Source organism: Halichoerus grypus, chromosome 9, assembly GCF_964656455.1.
Source record: "Halichoerus grypus chromosome 9, mHalGry1.hap1.1, whole genome shotgun sequence".
Taxonomy (NCBI): domain Eukaryota; kingdom Metazoa; phylum Chordata; class Mammalia; order Carnivora; family Phocidae; genus Halichoerus; species Halichoerus grypus.
This window is the reverse complement of record NC_135720.1, coordinates 37,699,034-37,724,239: the sequence shown is the minus strand read 5'-3', so window position 1 is coordinate 37,724,239 and position 25,206 is coordinate 37,699,034. Positions and strand designations below refer to the sequence as shown.

The window sequence follows — 25,206 nt, the reverse complement described above, 5'->3', positions numbered from 1 at the left end:
CTAATGTTCCTAAGAAATTGGTCGTACTCCTGTGGACAAGAGTTGCACTCTACAGAATCAACATCTGCTGAATTTGGTGTGTAGATGCTTTTCTAGCAAGCAAATCTCCCTCTAGGCTAGTAATCCTCAGCATCTCAGCAGAGAAAGGGACTGTAACCTGAAGAGGTCCCTAAGTGACTCTGCATACCACCACACCTCCATTTAAGAATCACTGCTCTGATGGTTCTATATTCCTCTAAAAGTCCAATCCTCCTTCAACGGGATGTTAGATCAAATATCTGAAGAAAACTGTCATATATCTTTCTTCCCACCATAATCATTTCTTCAAACTGTGATTCTTGTATTCTTGAAGAAAAGATCGGCTCAAAGAAAGCTGTCGAAAGCAGCTGTAAAGGCCTCCACATCTGTGCAAAGTGGAACTGAATCCATCAGGCCAAACCAACAGCTGAGGAGGAATAGAGGTGATGAGCAGGGAGAAGCCTGAGCTTTGTGCAGTGTCTTGTAGATGTGGTCTTTCCAAGAGAATATAGTCTACAGTGACCAACCAAAAGTGTGGGGAACATGGAGGAGAGCAAGAGAGGTTAATTCCCCCACCCTCTTGTCTTCCTTCGTTCTAAGATTATTTCTTGACGGGGGTTAGAAACCAGGTAGAAGAAAGCATATTCTGTACCGTGGCAAAGTTAAGATTTAGAGACAGAAGAGATACAGAGAAGCAGGGAGAGACAGAGAGGGGGGAAGAGGAAGACGAGGAAGGAAAGACAAGCTAAGATAAAAATCGTTCCAGCTTATATAGCTGGAATGTTTATAATGTAAAGAGACAGCTGCATTAAAGGATTAGACCCCACTGCCTGATTAACATCATTTGATCTTTTGCTATTGAAAAGACCCTGTGTATTTTCAAAGGCAGTGGGCTTCTTAAATAAAACCAGGAGTCTGGGTTAGCAGAAAGCTGTTAAAAAACAGCTCACTTTTCATTTAGTAATCTTTTTGTCCTACCTGCTTCACAATCTTCAGTTTTCTTCTTTGTATTATTGGGGGGTTGCACCTAAATTTGAAAATTGGGGCTCTGGGAAGTTTGATATGACAAAAATAAACATGAAAAAATCATGATGACCTAAAGTGGTCAGATCAGATTTTTTCCCCATGAATATCATCCTGGGGAGCTTCTTTTCGGTTTTGTTCTGGGGTTTTTTTTTGTTTTTTTTTTTTTCCTTTACTCTCCATGGCCAGCAATCACCACACAATTTCCGTGAGAGAGATGAACACATCATTATACCATACCATTTTTATGTTTTACTTGCTATCTTGTTAATCTGCTTTTCTTTTTGTAAGTTTCAAGTGAGACTGGAACTCTTACTGGTTTAGAGATTGTCAGGAAGTCAGAATTTTCCATTAGCCAACTTGCTACACAGTATCAGTGGGAGGAATCGGAGCATCTCCACATCCATGCTGTCATCCCAGGGTGGCCGGGCAAAGAGGTGGGAGGGCCTCTGGTCATTTGAGAGGACCAAGCAGTCGTCATAACTAGTTCAGTCTCTGTGGCCCATTCAGCTCTGGCGTTGCTGCCAAGCCAGCCAACAAAGGAGCATTGTAATCCTGACAGTTTCCCAGCATTGACCGGACAGGCGCAGACCACCAACCAGCTCCCTTCACTTCTACTGTTCACAAGTGAGACCATGAATGGAAAAAAGTCAGTGGCAAAAATCCCACATCCTGCTGAAGTTGGTGTGTAGAGGCTTTTCTAGCAAGTGAGACTCCCTCCAGGCTGGTAATCTTCATACCTGTTTCCTTTTTCTTTTTTGTTTGTTTGTTTTTAAATAGAGTTAGCTTGAATGGTAATGCATAATCCTCATTGATGCCTACCAAAAAAAATTAGGTTTGAGTTTTGAAAAATAAGCATATGGCATGCAATAATATGGAGAATGGGAAGTGTGACAAAAATAAAATGTCATAAATGTAAAAAAGATAAATTGAGATAAGCTTCTAAGTTAAGAAGCTAGCAGTAAGAGCCACTATGATTCTTAAGAAATTGAATTTGGGGGTATAAGAATATGGTTTTCAGGTAGAAAATGGAATCATTTTAACTCAGTTTCACATTTTGAATATGCACCCCAAAGGCTGCTCTTTCTGTACACCAAGCCAAGGACATCTCCAACTCTGATTTTAAAAATAGCAATAAGTAAAGTAAAATGTTTAAGAGCAGTGTAAATTCAGAGTTATTTATCATGTATTTCTTACTGATTGAAAGTCAGGAAGCATTTTTAACCTGATCTTTTAATACATTTCAATGGTAAATGTGGCATAATTTTATTTATTTAAATTGGCTTTTTAAAAATAAGTACAGATTATAGTAATGGGATCCCATGTTTACTTACCTGTTATGAAATATTCAAATGACAGTGCTCCATGATGGTGGTAGAGGTGAAATGAAAATATGGTGTTTAAACTGGATCCACGGTTTTAGAAAGCAATTTAGGAGAACCTTAGTAGTGCTCTGTCCCTTTGATTCAGTTACCCTACTTCTTAAAATATATTTATGTGTTTATATATTATATACATGTATGCATAATATTATACTGAAGGCAAAATAAGAAAATAAATACAGTATTATTCATCACAGCAAAAATAAAGAACAGGAAGAAATGAAGTCCCCAAACAAAATGAGAACAATAGAGTTACTTCGTAAGTAAATTGTTAACCCTAAGTAAAGGTACATGATGAGATACTATGTAGCTATTAAAACTGATGTTTCCAAAGATTCTCTTTTGTTTTTTAAGATTTTATTTATTTATTTATTTATTTATTTATTTATTTATTTGACAGAGAGAGAGAGAGACAGCAAGAGAGGGAACACAAGTAGTGGGAGAGGGAGAAGCAGGCTTCCCACTGAGCAGGGAGCCGGATGCGGGGCTCGATCCCAGGACCCTGGGATCATGACCTGAGCCGAAGGCAGATGCTTAATGACTGAGCCACCCAGGCGCCCCAAAGATTCTTAATAATATGAGAGAATGCTTATCTGAATGTTAGGTGAAAAGAGAAGCTGTAATTGAGTAACTGGTAATGTTCTTAGCGTGCAAAAGTGCAATAAAACACTAATGGTCATTGTCTCGGTTGGCAGGATTATGGTTGATTTTTCACTGTACATTTCCATATTTTCAAAATTATTAAGAAAGAACATATGCCATATTTTGTAATCATTAAAAATTTTATTTGAAAAAAAACCTTTCTTCTATTGTAAAAAGACTACTAAAACTTCTAAATGTCCATCTCCTTTATGCTTAAGGGTTGTTTTACTTAAACACAATAGGAATGAATGGATACCTTGACATGTTACCAGGAAGTCCTGCTGAGACAAATTTTGATGCTGATTAGATTGACTTTCACTTCCTTTATTTACTTCTTGAGCCACCCCTAAAAATATACAATAGGTTAAGCAACATAACCTGGGGTTATTCTTCTCCTGTGACCCCAGTATTGCCTCTGAGCTTGTTTGAGATGGCTTATCATGGAGGAAATGCTGAGCCCCGCACTGTGATAGAACAATCCAGCACATCCAGCATGCTGGAACCTGTGCCCCGGGGAATAACCACCTTTCCTGACAGCTGAGCTGCAAGGTGCCCCTCATGAAAAGTCTCACCAAATGTCACGGGCTTGAAAACTGGTGATGATCACATTGCTTTTGCTTTTATAGCCCAGCATTTGTTCAATTTTTTTCATAGACAATCTACAAGTCTTTTTCTACTCAATTCCAAGAAGACAGGTATTGGGTCTCTCAGGCAAGCATTCATTCAACTAGCAATTTTCAAACACCTGTTGTATTCTCTGAAGCTATTTAGGCCCGTGGTTAAGAGCATCAGCTTTGGAGTTGGGCCCGGTTTGATAGCGCTAGCCTTAGGCCAAGGCAGGAGGTGGAATGGTACATGGGGATCTCTGTACCAGGCTCCCCGTCCTGCTTCTGGCTGCCGACGCCAGCACTGAGGACTAAGCAAGGTCAAGGGGCACATTCCTGTGGAGCCTGTGCTCCTTGCATCCATCCTGCCTTTTAGGCCGTCATCCACGTCCCAGGGACCCTAGAATTTTCTGCCCAACAGCCCAAGCCTAATTCCAGTCTGCTCGGGTTTCTTGCCAGGTCTGTTTCTCTGAAAGTGCATTATGCCACTGAGGGGATCATTTGTAGGCTCAGAGGAGGTCAAAGGACAGACATCTGGGGGTTCTGGAAGGAGCTTGGCCATCAGACTAGCACAGAGTCATTGTGAAAATGGAAAATGCTTAACACAGTGCCTACCACGCAGTAGATGCTTAGCAAATGTTATTTCTGACATATTCCCTTAGTATCTTATTAGGTAATATTGTCTGCCTTGAGAGAGAGAGAGAGAGAGAGAGAGGGAAAACGACCATGAGAATACAAGCTTCTATAAGAGGACACTATTTTAACTTTTGGTATCCAAAATGGAATCTTTTTTTTTTTATCAGTAACTTGGCTCTTGTCCTGGCCCAATTCCAAAACTCTGTATTCAAGCTAATTACATTCCTCCCCCACTGGATAAATTATTCTTCACTTCCCCCATAAAAACCATCATGTTATACTTGTGAAACAAAATAGCTTCTGTGTTCTACCACACAGGCAAAAAATGGTTGTATTTCAATACATACTGTCTTTCTCTGGGTGACTAAGCTGAGAGCTGCATTGGGATCTATTACAGTGAGATGTGACTCCCAGTAATGATGGATTCCCAGTGTCACAAGAGGCCTTCTCCTGGTGACTTAATATGCGGCGAGTTTTTAAAGCATTACTTGGTTTGAGACTAAGCAGATGTGAGCTTTTGAGTCCCCCTCTAAGTCCCTGCATTTGTAAACAAGTCATTTACTCGTCAGTTTGACTTCTCTAATGCCAGAGACCTGAGCACTCGTGAAATGGCTTACCAAGTGTCCCGACTTTCATCTTGAATAATTAAGAGATGCGATTTTTAAGATAAAGCTGTTAAAACTGGGAGACAAAAACATTGAGGATCATTAGGAAGTCACTATCCTCTTTCCTTTGCTCTGAGTTTAGCACCACTTAGGTCTAAAATCCTTTTTTAGTGTCTGATTTAGGAATGTGAGATCACAGAGCGTGGGATAGGTGGGAGTAGATAAATCATTGTGGCAAATTTTCATGCAGGACCAGCAGCTTAGGACTCAAGTCACCGCTGAGAGCACAACGGGCTCCTTTTTGAGAAATGTCCCAAGAAATGTCATCCCTAACTCTAAACTCTTCTAAATACAGGTATCCCCCCACGAATCCAAAGTCTGCAGTATGCCACTTTGCTTTCACAAAAGACCTACTTTAGTACCTATTTTCGATAACTGAAAGAAATCGGAAGAGGATTTTCACATTTAGGCGAAAAAAATGAAAAGCAAAAATAGCATTCAGTGTTTGTTTTGCTTCGAGCTGTCACAGAAGCTGCACAGTCTGAGCGGCACGTCCCCCCCGCCCCCCGCCCCCCGCCGAGCTCCTTCCCCAGCATCTCAGCATCGAGCAGCCAAAGCTCTGAATTGTGTCTGGGAGCATCTGTGCTTTATCTTGATTTATTTTGTGCATCCATTCCCAAGAATCATCCAAAGGTGTCAGGAAAGCCTAAGACAGGTTATTTATTGGGTCTGAGAACACTTTAAAATTTTTCCATATAACTTAGTGGCAATGACTTTTTCTCTTTATGCCATTTCAACTTACAAAAGTTTTTATAGGGACGCTCCTCTCACAGATAGTGGGGGTAACCTGTGCTTGGTTTTTAGACTTCAAGCAAGAGACAACTCTCACTAAGAGACCTACCCTTTCCTGCATTGTACCTGTTGGGAAGGGACCTTGTTATTATGGATCGGGAGTTCATGCCTCAAGACTCGTTTGTGTAGCCCCAGTGCACCGGGCACTGCCCCGTAGCCACGCAGGGCTCGGTGTGCAGGGAGGAGGATCATCAGTCGCTCCTGTGCTTGAGGACTTGCTGAGTTACTGTGCCTGCTTCAGGCTGAGGTGACCCAGGTCCGTGACATTTCCCTTCTGGCTTTACTCTCTAAACGTTCAGTCTGAAATGTTTTTCTCAATCTAAGTCTCCACTGCTAACGCAAAACAGATCATTAGCAATGAACAACTTGCTCAGCCCCAGATAACATTTTGGAAAAGGAAGCATCTGAATGATTCAACGAAAAATAGCTGTTTTATTGGACTGATTCTGAAAAATGATCTCAATTATTTGTCTTTTGGTTTGTATCTATTGAGATATAGTTTTTTTTTAAAAGATTTTATTTATTTATTTGACAGAGAGTGACACAGCAAGAGAGGGAACACAAGCAGGGGGAGTGGGAGAGGGAGAAGCAGGCTTCCCGCTGAGCAGGGAGCCCAATGCGGGGCTCGATCCCAGGACCCTGGGATCATGACCTGAGCCGAAGGCAAGTCCTTAACGACTGAGCCACCCAGGCACCCCAGTTGTTTTTTTTTTTTTTAAGTTTTTAAAGTTACTGACTTAGTCTCTTTAGAAAGATTGGCAGTAGAAAATAATTTACATTAGATTATCATCTCAGTTATTGCTATTATTTTGCATATTAGGTAGAGCCTTTTCTCCAAGCTGGGCTCAAATAGGTGACTCCAGAATAAAATTCTTTAGTGCCAGACTAACTGGTATTCTGTGTCATGACGTCCTGCATGGTTCTGGAATGCTGTACCTTATTTCTCAAGGCATATCTCTCCACAGATGATGAACTATGGACATGGAAGGAAAGTTTCTATGTTCAGTTTGTCCGGTAGATTGATGTGCTCGGCACATGGTAGGTGTTCAATCAACTTCATGCTTTAACAAATAAAGAAGGGATTTGGGGTGCTGAGTAAACCGATTAGCAATTCAGTGAAATAACCAGTGAATTAGGATCTAGTTAAAAGGACACCTGTTAATTGTGTAGTGTCCACATGAGCAAAACTTGTGGCAGGAAAATGCTAGGTGCTAGAAAAATGAAATCAGAGCCAGTATGAACACCATTTGTAACCATGGATAAGACATGTCAAAGTTAGACCCCAGTCTGTGAAGCTTGGATTGGCCATTTACTAGCCATGTACTTTGGAATAAGTTTCTTAACTTTTTAAACTCCTTAGTGCCTAAATTTCCTAATCAGCAAAATAAAGATAATAATAGCCTTCATAGTGCTATTGTGAAGATTTATTACTGTAGTGTATAAAATGCTTAGCATAATACCTGGAACAAAATAAGTACTCAAGAAATAGAAACTTATTTTTATTTTTTTAAAGATTTTATATATTCATTTGAGAGAGAGAAAGAGAGAGAGCGTGCATGAGGAGAGAGGGAGATGGGCGATCAGACTCCCCACTGAGCAGGGAGCCCGATGCGGGGCTTGATCCCAGGACCCTGAGATCATGACCTGAGCTGAAGTCAGACGCTCAACTGACTGTGCCACCCAGGTGCCCCGAAACTTATTTTTATTAACAAACCTATATCATTTTCTGTTATACCTCATAAAAAGGAATATGAGTAGATTGTATTGTACACGCCCTTAAAAAAAGTCTCTCTCTAAATACAAAAAACCATGAACCTGAAGGAGAACTTACATATAGAATTTTTAGCCTTCATTGAAGCCTTCAAGGCAGAGCAGAAGGAATATAAAATTTCATTTAAATTTCCTGAGTTTCGCTATTCTGTGATGCTTCAGAAAGCGAAGGAGAATGATCGTCTATTCTGAGCAAGCATCTCTTTCTGGTTCCCATAGTTCTCTCAGTACCACCATTGTCACTGTTTGGGCTCAAAACTCTCATGTTTAATTGTTCCATCCCTTTATCTCATAACCTGTCAGTCGTTGTGAATTCATGGCAAATCTTTTTTTTCTGCTCCCGTATCCACCCCCACAGCTGGGGTTTAGATCACGTGTGCTTGCCGGTTGCAGGAGTGTTTGCTGCCTGCAGGTGTGGCTGGAAGCCTGTCTCTACCTGAGCCCTGTGAGGTGTGAGGAGCAGTAAGAGGGGTAGAATTGTAGCATGAGGGCGTGTGTTAAACCAGCTCAAGAGATGCTCTGGGCCTTCCTGCTCTCACCTCTCCCTGCTGCCCCTCTCAGATGACTCTTGCCTCACGATAAGGGTGGTGGGCTGTTGAGGGCCAAGAATTATGGGACTTCATGGCACTTTTTGGTCTAAGCTCTTGTCCTGTCCCTAGTCAGGAAGACAGAGTTCTCCACACAATCCACTCACCAGGCTTCAAGCAGGAGACATCATTTGTCAGGAGTCAAGACTCCAAAGTATTAAAGGACATGCTTTTGCTGGGCTTGGTCCCCTGCACACAATTTCCCTTGGGAACGGCTCAGCACTGTGGTCAAAAATAGTACTTGAGGATTCTGGTTCCTGGCTCAAAGTCATCCCCTTTAAATTCATCCCATCTCCAAATAGATCTTCTGTCTTCATTCGGTTCTTTCCTCAACCTTCCAGTCTAGTTTATTATTTCTTAAACATGACTTTCAGCTTCTTCTTTGCTTGCTCAAAAATGTTTAATACCTGCCACTGATTAAGGGTAAAGACCAGATATCAGATAATAACGATTTGCATAGCATTCAAGGTATTTCTGGATCTGACCCCAATTTAGCCTTCTGACTAATCTCAAAAAGTTGCCTGCCCTTCCCCCCTCTTGTCCTTGTGAATAGCTGGCCTGACTCCCAACTATCCCACACCACCACGGCTACCCCTGCTGAAGCAGACCCACAGAGAGTGGAGCATTGTAAATCAAGGCTATGGACCCTGAAGCCAGGCCATCTGGGTTCAAATACCAGCTCTGCCACCAACTCACTGTGCAAACTTTAAACAAGTTACTGAACTTTGTGCCTTAGGTTCCTCATCTGCCAAAGAGGGAAATAATAGTGTCTACCTCTGAGGATAGTTCACAGGATCAAATTAATTAATGAATGTAAAGTATTTTAAATCATGCCTGTTGTATGTAAGAGCTCCACAGTTGTTAGATATTGTTAGACTCAACTTAAAAGCTCACGCCCTCATTGCAGGGTAATTCTTCCTCACTTTGTCTATGTTCTTTATGAGGCACTTATTAGATCCTGCCGTATGGTACTAGTCAATTTAGTTGCTTTTACTAAATATCGAACATACAATAGAATATTTCTAGCGTGTTTGAGAGGTATAAAGATGAACAACAGCACAAACATCAGTAGCTCCATGACCAAGCTTTGGAGACAGAATATTACTCACCTTCAGGGAGGCCCTTAACTGTTTCTTCCGAATCTCATCCATTTCCATCTCCATCCCCATCCATAATCTCCATTCAGATATTTTTTCTTTAAATAATAGTTTATCAATGCTGATGATTCAATATAAAGATTCAAGTTTCTTTTTCTCAGGAAGCCCATCTTGAATTACAGATTTTAGCATTTGCCCTATCCCATTACTTGATTCCCCCCCCCCTTGGGGGCTTCTACCTGCCTGTCTTCCATATCTATTATATTTTCATGAGTCTCTTTTATCCTCTCATTTATTTTTGAATTTTTTTTTTTAAGATTTTATTTATTTATTTGACAGAGAGATAGTGAGAGCAGGAACACAAGCAGGGGGAGTGGGAGAGGGAGAAGCAGGCTTCCTGCCGAGCAGGGAGCCCGATGTGGGACTCGATCCCAGGACCCTGGGATCATGACCTGAGCCGAAGGCAGACGCTTAACGACTGAGCCACCCAGGCGCCCATTTATTTTTGAATTTTAAAATACCTTTTTATATCCAATTCTCGTAAAAATACACTTTATAATGGTTTTATTGACATATAGTTCTTATACCATACAATTCACCTGTTTAAAGTATAAATTCAATGGTTTTTAAAATGAATCTATGGAGTTGTGCCGTCATCATCACAATCAATTTTGGGACATTTCATCACCCAAAAAGAAACCCCATACACATTAGCAGTCACCCCCCAATTTCCTTAAGCCCCTCAACCCACCCAGCCCCTAGGCAACCACTAATCTATTCTTTGTTTCTATAGATTTGCTTATTATGGACGTATCATGTAAATGGAATCATAAAATATATGGTGTTTTGACACTGGCTTCTTTCACTTAGCATAATATTTTCAAGGTTCTTCCATGTTGTAATGTGTATCAGTTATTCATTTGTTTTTATTGCTGAATAATATTCCATTGTATGGATATACCACATTTTACTGATCCATTCATTCATCAGTGATGAACATTTGGGTTGACTCCATTTTTGTCTATTATGTATAATGTTGCTACAAACATTTGTGTAGTAGTTTTTGTATAGACATGTAGTTTCATTATTCTGGGGTATAAACCTAGGAGTAGAATTGCTGGGTCATATGGTAAATCTGTAAAACCTTTGGAGAAGTTGTCTAACTGTATTCCAAAGTAACTGCACCATTTTACATTCCCATCAGCAGTGAATGAGGATTCCAGTTTCCCTACATCCTCATTTACACTTTCATTATCTTTGTGATTATAGCAATCCTTGTAGGTTATAAAGTGGTATTGTCATTGTGGTTTTGATTTTCATTTCCCTGCTTGCTAATGATTTTGAGCATCTTTTCATGTGTTTTTTGCTATTTGTATGTCTTCTTTAGAAAAATGCATATTCAGATCCTTTGCCCATTTTTTAAACTGTTTGTCTTTTTGTGTTGAGTTGGAAAAATTCTTTATATATTCTAGATACAAGTCCCTTATCAGATATATGATTTGAAAATTATCTTTTATTCTGTGAGTTGTCTTTTCACTTTCTTGATCATGTCCTTTGAAGTACAAAAGGTTTTAATTTTGATGAAGTTGAATTTATCTGTTTTTCTTTTGATATTTGTGTTTTTGACATCATAGCTGAGAAACCATTATCTAATCCAGGGTCTTCAAGACTTATGCCTATGTTTTCTTCTAAGAATTTTATAATACTAGCTCTTACATATAAATCTCTGATCAATTTTGAGTTAATTTTTCTATATTAGGTGAGGGAGAGGTCCAACTTTATTCCTTTGCAGTATAGATAACTCTCTGTCCCAATATCACTTGTTGAAAAACCTATTCTTTCCACTATTGAATTGTCTTGGTGCCTGATTGAAAATCAATTGACTATGAATGGCAGGGTTTATTTCTTTTTCTTTTTTTTTAAATTTTTTAAATTTAAATTAAGTTAATTAACATATAATGTATTATTAGTTTCAGAATAGAGGTCAGCGATTCATCAGTCTTATATAATACCTAGTGCTCATTACATCACATGCCCTCCTTAATGTCCATCACCCAGTTACCGCATCCCCCCACCTCATTCCCCTCCAGCAACCCTCAGTTTGTTTCCTATGATTAAGAGTCTCATGGTTTGTCTCCCTCTCTGATTTCATCTTGTTTTATTTTTTCCTCTCTTCCCCTATGATCCTCTGTTTTGTTTCCTAAATTCCACATATGAGTGAGATCATATAATAATTATCTTTCTCTGATTGACTTATTTCACATGGGAGGGTTTATTTCTGGACTTTTTATTTTATTCTATTGCTCTGTATTATGATTATATATTCTTATGCCATTTTCATGCTACTATGATTACTGTAGCTTTCTGGCAAGTTTTGAATCAGAAAGTATGAGTCTTCCATATTTGTTCTTCTTTTTCAGGGTTTTTTTCATTTTTTTTTTTATTGTTTCCATTCTGGGCTCCTTGAATTTCCATATAGATTTTAGAATTAGCTTGTTAATTTCTGCAAAGAAGCCAGATTTTGATTTTGATTTCTGTTCCTTGATTTTTTACATCAATGTTTTGTGGTTTTCAGAATATATAATTTGGACTTCTTTTGTTAAATTTATTCCTATGTGTTTAATTCTTTTAATGCTATTGTAATTGCAAATGTTTTCTTGATTTCACTTTCAGATTGTCCCTTGCAAATGTATAGAAATACTATTCATTTCTGTGTATTGGTTTATATCATGCGACTTTGGTGAACTTGTTTTTTCAGTTCTAATGGTTGTAAAATTGATTCTTTGGGATTTTCTGTATATAAGATCATGCTATCTGCAAATAGAGGTAGTGTTACTGCCTTTCTCATCTGGATGCCTTTTAGTTTATGTTCTCGCCTACTTGCCATGGCTAGGCCCTGCAGCACAAGCTTGAATAGAAGTGGTGAGAGCAGAAATCCTTCTCTTGTTTCTCATTTTAGAGGAAAACCACTCAGTATTTCACTATTAAGTATCATCTCAGCTGTGAGTTTTCAGATGCCCTCATCAGGTTGAGGAAGTTTTCTTCTATTTCTAATTTGTTGAGTTATCTGATTCATCAAAGATATTATCTGTTGTGTTTACTTGTTCCTGAATTCTTGCTAGCTTAGTCTTAAATTACAGCATTTTTATTTTATGTCTTATTCTTTAACAATTTCTGTCACCTTTCTTTTCAAACTTCCCTTTTCTCCAATCACTTCATTTTTTAGTTTTTCCTAATTCTAATTTGTTATTCTTTTATCTTCTATCATTTTGTTCATTTCATTTCCATCACTTCTAAATATGAGGTTAAACTTTTTACCTTTTTGTGGGCAAGTCTCTTTGATGATTTTTATTATTTGTAGGGACCTTGTTCTGCTCTCTTCTCTTCCTCTCTCTCTCTCTCTCTCTCATTGCATAACTTCGTATGGGATTCAACTCTGATATTTTTCTGATGCTAATTTTTTTTTATAAAGATTTTATTTATTTATTTGACAGAGAGAGAGAGAGCACAAGCAGGCAGAGTGGCAGGCAGATGGAGAGGGAGAAGCACGCTCTCCGCTGGGCAGGGAGCCGGATGTGGGGCTCGATCCCAAGACCCCAGGATCATGACCTGAGCCGAAGGCAGCAGCCCAACGGACTGAGCCACCCAGGCGCCCCTCTGATGCTAATTTTTAAGGAAAATGAGTTTTCCAGTATTTTTAGAGCAGTGGTAGTAGTTTGGGGTATCTTTTCTAGTTTCATGATTCTTGGGCTCCCTCTTCTGTTCTTTTCACAATAATCTGGACATTCTCTTTCTTTCCTTTCTTTTGCCCCTGCCTGTTCAAAGGAGATTTTATCCCAGCAATTTCTTCTCACTGGGAAGCTTTGTCCTGAAAGAGTGCTTTGGTGAAACCCTCCAGGCTAAGCCACTGTGGGGCCTTCAGTGAGAGCTTGTTGGGGTTCTTTCATTCTCCGGGGGGGGGGGCACCAGATGCCTTGCTGACTTTCCTTTGCTTCCTCCTGCACCAAGGACGGTCCTGCGTGGGTCTTGTAGCTGCGGGAGCTCTGGCTCCTCCTATTTTGCAGCCCATGGGGGCTCTCTTGTTACCTAGTTTGCTGCACACGTTGCCCATCAGTTTTCAGAGTTTGTTATCATAGTTGCTCTTCCGGTTCTTTCTGAGGGGATTCAAGAATATTTAGGTAGCATGCCTCCACAACTGCCATCTTCCCAGAATCGTTGGGAGCCACTTACAATCCTTTCTGATGTGAGGCAGGTTATAAAAGAAGCAAATAAATAACACTTAAAGTTCTTCATAATACTTTATTAGCTTCTGTGTCACATGTAAATAATTCATATATACAGATATGCTCCAGTCAAAAAAGAAATAGAGTTCTGCTTTTGCAATTCCTGAGAGGATGCTTGCTTATTAATTAGCTCTTTAGGGCGCCTGGGTGGCTCAGTTGGTTAAGCGACTGCCTTCGGCTCAGGTCATGATCCTGGAGTCCCTGGATCGAGTCCCGCATCGGGCTCCCTGCTCGGCAGGGAGTCTGCTTCTCCCTCTGACCCTCCTCCCTCTCATGCTCTCTGTCTCTCATTCTCTCTCTCTCAAATAAATAAATAAAATCTTTAAAAAAAAAAAAAAAAAAAAAGAGTTCTTTAAAAAAAAAAATTAGCTCTTTAAAGACAGTATTTTAGTTTTTGTTCTTCCTTATTTCTAGGAAGGACAGCACTGCCAATATTTCCATAAGATGAGACTTTGATATGATCTCAGACCAGAGAGGCAGCTTTCGTTTCTTGGCTATTCCTTTACTCATCTGCTTTTCCTCTCCCATGTGTCCTTGAGTCTATCCTCATTGGAAGTGGGGAATGGTGGTTTGGGGTCATGCTGGGAATAGACTCGGGGGCAACTTGTCAGTCTTTTCTAGGAGACTTAATAATATCACAAATACAGACATATCTGTGAATTTTGCTATCGGCTTCAGTGTTTCTTCCAATGGGTGTATCCCAACTGAGTAGTGTACTTTGGCAATACTGTATGAGTGTCAAGCAAGAATTAACCTTCTAGAGCCTATTAGGCATACTCTGAGAAATGACTACGCCCCATTGCTAGAACAGTCATTTTGCATTCACTCTGAGTCCAAGACTGGGTGATATTTTTCCATCTTCTTTCACATAAAAAGTCATTCTCAATAATTTTATTTGTATAATGTATTTTTTCTACCTCTAAGTTAGCATGCAATTTTTCTCTGTGATTTTAATCAGTGTCCATCTGACCACATTCCCAATTTACCATGATCACTTGGAATTCAGAGCATATCCTCAAAGGCAGTAAAAAACAGTTTTGGCTCTGAGGTATTGATACCCAGGCTTATATTCAAATATTCAGTCATCCTACTGATGAAGTCATTGAACAATGCTGAATCAGAAGTATTCATTTTTCTAAACCTAACATGTATATTTGCAGTTTAATACTACAGGGTTTTAATGGAATAGTTGCAACATAATTGTAAAGTTGCTTTTGGCATCTGTGTAGATAGTTCCACCATAAGCAGGTAATTGTTATTGGTCAATACTGTTGAAGGAAGAGAGAAACCAAGGAAGGAAGGGAGGAAGGAAGGAAAGAAGGAAGGAAGGAGAGAAGGAACTGTTATTTACTGGTATGTAGATGAGTGCTAAGTGATGATATACTGGAAGCTTTGCAAAATGCCCTTAAGGAAAAAAAAATAATAGCTTATTTTTTATTCCTTTGTAGGAAAACACTAAATGAAGGTAGCAATATTTCATTTAAGCAAACCACTTAAGAACCCTTATATTATACAAACAAATGCAAGATCAGCAAATACCACTCTGCTGTGGGGGAAAACTGAGAAAACCAGATTTTTTTAAAAAGAATAGCTCAAGGTTTAAAATTGTGCTTTTATAGACTATCATGGTTTTAGATTAAAAGTAAGCCTTGATGGAAATATTTTATGAAGTTTACTATTTCCTTTTAAGTGGATTATGCAGATGTTCTTAAAGCTAACACATCTTCAATTTAAAAAACTTTCCTGGGATTCTTTTATTTTATAGATACCCTGGGATTCTTTTGTTTTATAGCTCATCTTTGAAGCTGAATTAAGCTGTAATTGCTGTGTCACACGGAACTCTGTTCCCTGTCAACAAACATTAAATCAAAAGATAAGATTCTTATTTTCAATGGCTTTTGTTTATTAGGATTGTATAAATATAGTCAAACCTCATTGTGTAATGGCTTATTCTTACATGGATTTGGATACCATGGTGACCAAAGAAGAGTTTTATTTGATAAATTGATTTCCTAAGTTAGAAAGTTTGTTTCTTCCTATTCCCAATGAGCATTATCTTAAGGTTCCACTATAAATATATGTGAGTCTGTCTTTGGGTTTTTCAAAATGAAGAGCTTAAGTATAAACCCTGTTGATTTTCAATTATTATGTAATTTATTGCCCAATTCTCTTTCTACTTGACTTAATAATTATTGAGCTTTTGGTACTATTTAGCAAACTTAATATTCAGCTGTATCTGCTTCCTTGTCACATGTGGTGATTCTACGAGTATTTTAGACAATCTTAAGTAGGATAGGTGGCCAATATCTGGGTTTCCAGTGCAAGTTGTATACATCTCCATCACGGCTCCTCTCACACCGTGTAAATGTGGTTACTGGTTTGTCTCTTGCCACCTCGGGGCTCGTGACCAGTGTGCCCATTTCTAGGTCTCTTATGCCTAAGACTATTTCTGGCAGAGTGGAGGCACTCGATAAATATTTGCCAAGTGAAATAAAGTTTAAACTTTATGGCGCACACTAGAACTTTTCTTCAGTCATGACCTTGATTCTCATTATTTTACACATTATGAAGAGTATTCCCTCTTCCCTGAACACCAAAACATCATGAACATTGAAGACACTAAACTGAGAGTTGCTGGAGTGGTCGGGGGTGGGAGGGATGGGGTGGCTGGGTGATAGACACTGGGGAGGGTATGTGCTATGGTGAGTGCTGTGAATTGTGTAAGACTGTTGAATCACAGACCTGTACCTCTGAAACAAATAATACATTAGATGTTAAAAAAAAAAGAAGAAGAAGAAGATAGCAGGAGGGGAAGAATGAATGGGGGGAAATCGGAGGGAGAGAGGAACCATGAGAGACTATGGACTCTGAAAAACAAACTGAGGGTTCTAGAGGGGAGGGGGGTGGGGGGATGGGTTAGCCTGGAGATGGGTATTAAGGAGGGCACGTTCTGCATGGAGCACTGGGTGTTATATGCAAACAATGAATCATGGAACACTACATCAAAAACTAATGATGTAATGTATGGTGATTAACATATCATAATAAAAAAATTGAAAAAATATACAGATAAAAGAAAACATCTCATGACTGTTGGTGGACACATTATGTTATGGTCTTTGTACAAGGTTCTCTTTGTAACCTGGCACGCAGCATTTTTCATCAGTGTGCATCTTATGTACTAACAGGTCACTGTGATGACATTAGGAAGGTGACAGGGCTAGAAGAATGACTCAGCAGGGAAACACAGACATTGCTATGTAGGTATTTATCACATGACTCCAGAGAAAGTCACAAATGGTGAAATTGTTACTTTTTTTCAGGCAGAGTTTACAATGGTTTAATAATATGTTAGTCTTGGATTATTGTATTCCCTACGGTCATAAAATGGGATGATGAAATTCACATCTGATTTCCTGGATTTTTCTTTTGTTAGGTTATATCTAATAGTATAACTATGGTATTTTTTTTTGTGCCTGTATCACTGTCATTTTCATTTTGAAACTTGGCGTTAAATACTTGAAGAATTTCCTTCTCTTTCTTTTTAATTGAAATATATCTTGGGCATCCCTTCAGGTTAATACATACAGCTGTTTATTATTCTTTAGCATGGATGTGCCATATTTTATTAGCTCATGAAGATGAGATTAAAGGTAGAGAAGAGAATGGGGATTACTATTTTTTTCTTTTATATCTCTGATTTGTTATAATGAGCACGTATCACTTTTGTTGTTAAGATTATAAAGTTTAAAATGTGGTAATAAATGTTCATTCAAGGAGGCTGGTTTAAAGACAAAGACTTTTAGAACTAACTTCTGAATATAATGAGTATTCAAAATGATTAAATAGTTTGATGACAATTTTAGGATGTGACCTTTGCTTTTGGAGTCAGATCCCCCAAGACTGATGTCATGGAGCTTACTACCTATGTCTTATTCTGTGAGTTTTATGGTTTCAGGTTTCACATTCAAGTCATTAATCCATTTTGAGTTAATTTTTGTGTATGGTATAAGGTGGTGGTCTAGTTTCATTCTTTTTCCATTGGCCCTCCGGTTTTCCCAACACCATTTATTGAAGAGATTGTCCTTCCCCCATTGTATATTCTTGGCTCCTTTGTCATAAATTAATTGGCCATACATGGGTGTGTCTATTTCTGGGTTCTCTATTCTCTTCCATTGGCTTATATATCTGTTTTTAAGCCAATACCATACTGTTTTGATTACTATAGCTTTGTAATACAGTTTGAAATCAGGGAGCATGATGCCTCCAGTTTTGTTCTTTCTTAATATTGCTTTGGCTTTTCAGGGTCTTTTGTGGTTCCATACAAATTTTAGGATTATTTGTTCTATTTCTGTGAAAAATGTCATTGGAATTTTCTTAGGGATTGCATTGAATCTGAAGATTGCTTTGGATAATATGGACATTTTAACAATAGTAATTCTTCCAATCCATGAGCAAGGAGTATCTTGCCATTTATTTGTGTCTTTGGTTTCTTTCATCAACATCTTATGGTTTTCAGTGTACAGGCCTTTCACTTTCTTGGTTAAATTTATTCCTAGGTGTTTTATTCTTTTTTATGCAGTTATAAATGAGGTTGTTTTCCCAATTTCTCTGATAGTTTGTTATTAATATACAGAAATGCAACAAGTTTTTGCATGTTGCTTTTATACTCTACAACTTTACTGAATTTGTTTATTAGTTCAAATAGCTTTTTGGTGGAGTCTTTTAGGATTTTCTATATATAAAATCATGCCTGCAAACAGTGACATTTTTTCTTCTGCCTTTCCAATTTGGATGTTTTATTTCTTTTTCTTGCCTAATTGCACTAGCTAGTATTTTCAATACTATGTTGAATAAAAGTGGTGAGAGTGAGTATTCTTCTCAGGTTTTTCAAAAAATTAAAAATAGAACTCCAATATGATCTAGTAATTCTACTTCATGGTATCTATTCAGTGAAAACAAAAACACTAATTTGAAAAGATAGAAGCACCTCTGTGATCATTGAATCATTATTACAATAGCCAAGATATGAGACTGTTCTAAGTGTTCATTGATAGATGAATGGATAAAGAAGATGTAATATATATAATGGAATTCTACTGAGCCATAAAAAAGAATGAAATCTTGCCATTTGCAGCAACATGGATGGACTCTGAAGGTATTATGACAAGTGAAATAAGTTGGATTGAGAAAGATGCTATGATCTCACTTATATGTGGAATCTAAAAAACAAGCAAACAAAACCAAAGAACACTCATGGATATGATAACAGAGTAGTGGTCACCAGGAGGGAGGAGGTTGGACAGTGGGTGAAATAGATAAAAAGGTACAGACCTCCAGTTGTAAAATGAATAAGTCACGGGGATGTGGTGTATAGCATGGTGACTATACTCAGTGGTATAGTAGTGCGTATTTGAAGGTTGCAAAAGAGTGGATCTTGAAAAGTTTTACCACAAGAAGAAAAACATTTCTTGTAACTTTTTAAGATGATGGTTGGTGACTAGACTTATTGTGGTGATCATTTCATAGTGTATACGAGAGTTGAATCATTACATTGTACACCTGAAACTAATATAATGTATGTCAATTATACCTCAATAAAAAAATTAAAATGTAACTACAAAGTTATGAATATACTTTTTGTTTAGTTTTCACAAACTAAATTCAAAGGTGTTTCTAAAAAAAACCAGTTCCATAAGGCTGTTAGGTAAATACAGTAGTATTAGAACTCACACATGCTTCCAGGACTGAGGAAAATAACAATTTAGATATTTAAGTTCTGGCATTTTTTTAAAAAAGTCAGTCCCAAAACTTTATGGTCACATTTATTATGTATTTGTATATATGGATGTAGGTAGAGAGTGGTCCTTCTATATGTGAATTGAACAGCAGAAAAAGGAGAATGAATCCAAGTGTGGCACATTGACCAAAACACCCACCATGGAACAGCTAAAATTCATTCTAACTTACATTCTTCCCTTCGATTCTTTGTTCATTATATTAATTTTATTCATTATATTAATATATCTTTTTCACTGTCATTTATTACTTTGGGTAGACTGTCTTGTGATTTTTCACTGTTCAGATGTCACTTAAAAATCATATTGGCATACTTTCCCTTATCATGCTGCCCTTGTGAGACAAGCATTTTAAGTGTTACAAGGAGGTGCTGTTATTATTACAAAAGTTATTATAGGAAGGATAAAAGTACTTCATTGGGAACAGTAGCCCCATACATGAGAAAAAAATGTAACACAGTTCCAGAAGCATTGTAACAAGAGTGGAGGGTACATAAATGATCTCAGATTACCAGATTAGTGCAGATAATAGAAGGAAGCATGTGAACCCAAGTTCCCTCTATGGATATAAACTGGGAAATACAGAGGAATCTGCAGCATGGTGTACTAGGAGTAGAACAGGGTGCAAATGTATCCTGTGACCTGGTTATCTGCACAACACTGGGATTGGGTCCAGCTACTTTGATCCTCTAGAGAAGCAAGACAGCTTCCTCATGTAAAGCTAATTTGGTGGAGTTCATGCGGAGTACAGAGTTGGGTCCTAGAGCAGGCTGCCCAGGTGACCTTACTGCAGGGCACACAAGGGCTTGGGCGCCTGCCATTCTCCTAATCAGAAATCCTTGATATTGCTTGTATAGTGTTGTTTCTTCCTGAGATGCTATTTTGTCACTCATCCCCAGAACAATTCTTAGGCTAACAGTACTAATAATAGTAAAATATACTGTGTTCTGATAATTTGGGGGGTTCTGTTGCCGATCCCGATATCATCATATAAGCAGTAGTCCTTGTTCAAACAGTAGTCCTCTGTCCCTCCCAGCAGATGGTACTGTGGTTGGAAATCTTTACAGCATTCCACTGGAACCATTATGCCTTTGATGCATCACTATGCCAAGGCCCAGGAGCTATGGAACATATTACCTTACCAAGAAAGGCCTGCCTTATACTGCTTTGGCACTTGCCAAAATGGTCTTCACACTGAGAGTCCCAGAGTGTGCCTTGCAGAGTAATAAATTACATTACCAGCAGCCGTTATGACCTCAGTGAGAGACGCATGAAGCCAAGAGCAGCTACATGTTACTGTCAGTTAATTAGTGTTGGTATTCATTAAAAGTGGGAGTGAGAGCCTGGAAACAATCCATTACTCATTGTGAATGGAGTCATGGGACAGCATAAAAGCTATCCAAGGAACCAGTGAAAGCAAGGACCAGGAAGCAGAATAGAGATCAACGAATTGGTTACTTGGTTATAGTTCTTTACTACGTGCATGCACACTCACACACGCTCATACACTGAGCCCTCACTTGCACATTTGTCCACCATTTCCCTAGCTCCCATAGTTCACGTTATGGTTTGAATTGTGTGTTCCCCAAAAGACACAGTGAAGTCAACTCCCAATACCTATGAATTTGAACTTATTTGGAAATAGGCTCTTTGTGGATGTAATAAGTTAAGATGAGGTCATCCTCCATTTGAGTGAACCCCAGTCCATGGGACTGGGGTCCTTATAAGAAGAGAAAAAAAAGAGACCCAGGGATGAAAATGTCACGTGAAGACACGGAGACACACAGACACAGAGGGAAGATGGTTGGGTGCTGATAAAGGCAGAGATTACACATATCCTGCCCCAAGCCCTTGGGGCTATAAGTAAAGAAGAATCCTTGGATGGGGGTGGGGTGGTGGTTGGAGGGAGTGTGGCCTTGCCAACACCTTGATTTCAGGCTTCTGGCCTCCGTAAGTGTGAGACAATAAATTTCTGTTGTTTGAAGCCACCAGTTTGTGCTGTTTTGTTATGAAAACCACAGGAAACTAACATCAGTCATTTCTATAAAATGGACATCCTCATATTTACACTTCATGTGTGTATCTTCTGACACACTTCCACACTCATGTTTATGTCTCATTTAAAACAATTTAAACTTAAATGCAAGTTTATGCACTCCTAATCCAATCAACTCTTGTTAGGCTGTCCAGTTTTGAATAAAATGAAAGGTGGGTCAGAATTGCAAGGTGGGCAACTACTAAACTTTGTGAACTACTTTGGAAGTAAGGAAAATGTACCCTTTTTGTTATGATTCCTCAATCCAGGAGACCGTTGTGATAGAATTATAGTAAAAATATTTGTTTAGAATATATTTGTCTCATTACTCACCTAGTTTTGGAACCCCGTACAGTTTAAGATAACCCGTACAGTTTGCCTTCAGACACATTAACTAATGGCAATGGCTGTAGGAGCTTATATGTGTGTGTTAGACTCTGTGGCAAGTACAAATAATGCAAAGTGGCCCTTGTCAGTCATCAGAGTGTTCTTTGGCTATAGCCAGTGCTCCCCAATGTATCCTCCTGACCATCACACTTTTTCTTTGAGCTCCCTGCTCCTGAGTCCAACTGTCTACCTCCACATCTCCACATGGCTATCTTAAAGGAATTCAGACTCAACACACAGGAAACTAAGCTTTTGGTATTTCTTGTCACTCTAATTTTCTTTCGTGTTCCCTTTGGTGCCACCACCCATCCAAGTATGCATGCGAGTCTAAAAATCTACACTTCAGGCTCTCCCCACCCACCATCACTCTGGCTTTATCTAATTAAACACCACTATTTATTTTACCTCCTAAATGTCTCTGGAGTCTGTCCCAATCTCGCCATGTCCTCCACCACCAGTTTAGTCCCGGTACCAGGAGCTTCCCTCTAGCTCCCTGCAGGAGCCTCCTACTGGCAGGAAGGTTAGTGGGCAGGTCACCTACACCCAGACTCTTCTTTACACCGCAGCCCAAAGCATTTTTTCAGAAAGCAAATCGTAAGATGCCATCTGCCTGCTTAAGTGTACAGTGGTTTCCCAGAGCCCTCAAGTGAAGGCTGGAATCCCTAACTTTGTCTAGAATTCTTCAAGTCTCAGTTTACACTCCTCTTCTCATTCCTTGTACTGCGAACCACGCTCCCTTCTTACGGTGTAACAACTGTGCAGTGCCCCTCCCATGTCGGGTTTCTCCACCTACTGTTTCTTTTGTCTGGAATGTTTTTTTCTCTCCTCTTCCCTTCCTCGAATTCTTCTAGTTAACTACCACTTGTCATTCAGGATTCTGCTCAAACAACACTTCTTCAGGAAAAGCTTTCCCAGCACAGGTCAGGGCCCCTGAGAGTATATTTATTGATTCTCTCATTCAGTAACAGTTATCAATATCACTGCATGCCAGGCACTCTTCTAGGCACTTAGGCTCATCCTCATCACTAGGCATGAAGATAAGGCTTCTACTCACATAAGCTTATGATTTAGTTGGAGGAAAAGACAATAGACAAGTAAATGAACAAGAAACCACCAGGTAATGATAAACTCAATGATAGAAATATAACAGATAAAAATAAAACAGAGTGGAGCATTAAGCTTCTCCGAGCAGGTGACAGCTAAGCTTAGGCTTGACTGTCAATAAGAAGGCAAGCGTATGAAATTCCATGGGAAGAACATTCCCAGCAGAGGTTCTAGTTGGGGAGGGAAGGCTCTGGAGAAAAGAAAGATGACTAGGGTGTGGGAATGAAGAGGATTAGTTTATACAGAAGAGATAATCTGGGGCAGGATTATGAAGGTCAAATTATGGTGTTTGGATTGAATTTCTAATGTAATGAGAAGGTAGTCATGGGCTTTAAACAAGGAAATTATTTCCTGCCCTTCACATTTCCAGAAAAGCGCTGTGGCCACTGTGTGCAGAAGGATTTTGGGTGTGCAAACATCTAAGGAGAGCCATCAGATGGGGGCCCACTGCAAGAGTGCAGGTGAAAGATGGCAGCGGCTCAGACCAGGAGAGTAGCTCTAGGGCTGGAGAAAGATAAACAGAAGATGGTCCCTGCAAGTCGAGGGCAGAGGAATTGCTGGTGGATTGGATATGGGAGATAAAGGGAAAAGAAAACTCAGGGACGATTTCCTGATGGAGCAGCTAGGTGAATGGCGGTGACAAACATTGAGCTAGGACATGTCAACAAGGAACAGGTTTGGAGATGGAGAAAACAAGAGTTCTGTTTTAGGCATGTCAAATTTGAGATATATATTAGATGGCCAAGGGATCTGTCAGGTCAGCTGTGGTTTCTAAGAGTCTGGAGTTTAGGTGACAGGTGATACCTGGAGTCACAAATTGGAAACCATTAGCAATAGGTATTATTAAAGCCACAGGTCTAGATAAAACATGGACTCACAATGAGCTTTGGGACTTAATATTATTTGGAGGTGGAGCCAAGGACGAAGGACTAGTAGAGGATGCTAAAAGGAGCTGCCAGTGAAATAGGACAACTGAAAAGTGTGGGGTCAAGACAGTCCAGAGTGAAAATCATCCCGCTGGCTTAATTCTGCTTTGGGTGTTCTACTACTGTTGCAAGTTCAGCAAAGAGAGCTAACCAACCCCTTCTTAATATATTTGGCAAAAATATGAATCCTACTTCGACTATCAAACTTAAGCTTACTTCTGCTATCAATAGGAGATTATCACTCCAGTTGAGTAACAGAGCTCATTCTCATTAGTTAATGGACATCGTAGTAGGTTTTCCTCTGGCTCCCAATCCATAGTCTCCGTTGGTTCCTTCCTCCTTCCTTTTAGATTTCAAACACTGATTAGGTAAAAGATTAATTTCAAACATCTAAAAATAGCAAATGCATGTCTGAGGATCGTGGTCAGATACATTCCCACGAACATGTGGACACATCCAATGTTGAAAGTAGGAAGCAGCATACCCAGGATGCAGTTGGTAGTTTTACAGCTGTTCATTGAATATGTGTGTAGCTAGATATAGTTTAAAAGGCTCAGGAATATTCAAAAGAAATGAATTTTGGGAGAGCAGGGAACAAGGGGAGATAGTTAAAAGAGAACATAAAAATAATTTGCATTATCAGGCATCTTCCGTCTTGGGGTGTGTGTTTGCATAAACGTGTGTGTGTGTGTGTGTATGTGTGTGTGTGTAAGGGTCAAGCTCCAGCTTGCTCATCTGGGGTAGCAGGAGCTTGCATCAAAACATTCATCAAAACACAGGCTGCATTCCATTTCCACAGCCCAATATCAAGATTGCCCAGAATTACATCTTTATGCCATTAGACATCTAATGCAAAGCCATCTAGGCTTTCAGCTTTCCCCATCTAGGCTTTCAGGACCCCTTGGGAGGAATTTCTGCTGAGAGCCGGCAACTCAGACCTGATGCTTGTCAAGAATGAACCCTGGTGCAAGCTTCAGGGAGGGCTTCCGTTGTCAAAACAATAATAGCTGTAATTTTCTCTCCCTCTATTTACAGGAAACAAACTCTTCCTTCCTGTCCTCTGCCTGTAGCAGAAAATAGACCAGCCAAGCAGATGTCCAGGGATGGTGGAGGAGTACTTTGGGCTGTAGCTTCCTTGGACAGAAAACAAGCGCTCAAGAGAGCCATGGGGGGTAGGGGGATGGGGTGGGGAGGAGGAAGGGGGTGCAGTATCATGTCCCGATTCCGAATGCAGGCAATGCTTCTCGCCTTCTTTCTCTCCCTCTAGGCCCCTTTGTCTCTTTCCAGCTCTTTCCTGCCACTGTGAGACCTGTGCCCTAAATATGGCCAGGGAAGTCTCCAGCAGTTGCGGTATTTTTAAACTCTTGTGCCTCCTGTTTGCGGACTCATGTGACGTAGGCGAACCAGATGCAGAGAGTTTCTCATGGGAATCCAGGATGCTTCGCCATAACCACTG

At 39.4% G+C, this 25,206-nt stretch overlaps 1 long non-coding RNA gene across 1 annotated transcript; it reads left to right on the top strand.

Moving 5' to 3' along the window:
* The first annotated feature begins 1,486 nt into the window (after nt 1–1,486).
* LOC144378958 (uncharacterized) lies at nt 1,487–3,177 on the top strand. The gene is made up of 3 exons (XR_013440903.1): nt 1,487–1,768; nt 2,621–2,686; nt 2,826–3,177. It is a non-coding gene; the product is annotated as an uncharacterized LOC144378958 (long non-coding RNA).
* The last annotated feature ends 22,029 nt before the right edge of the window (nt 3,178–25,206 follow it).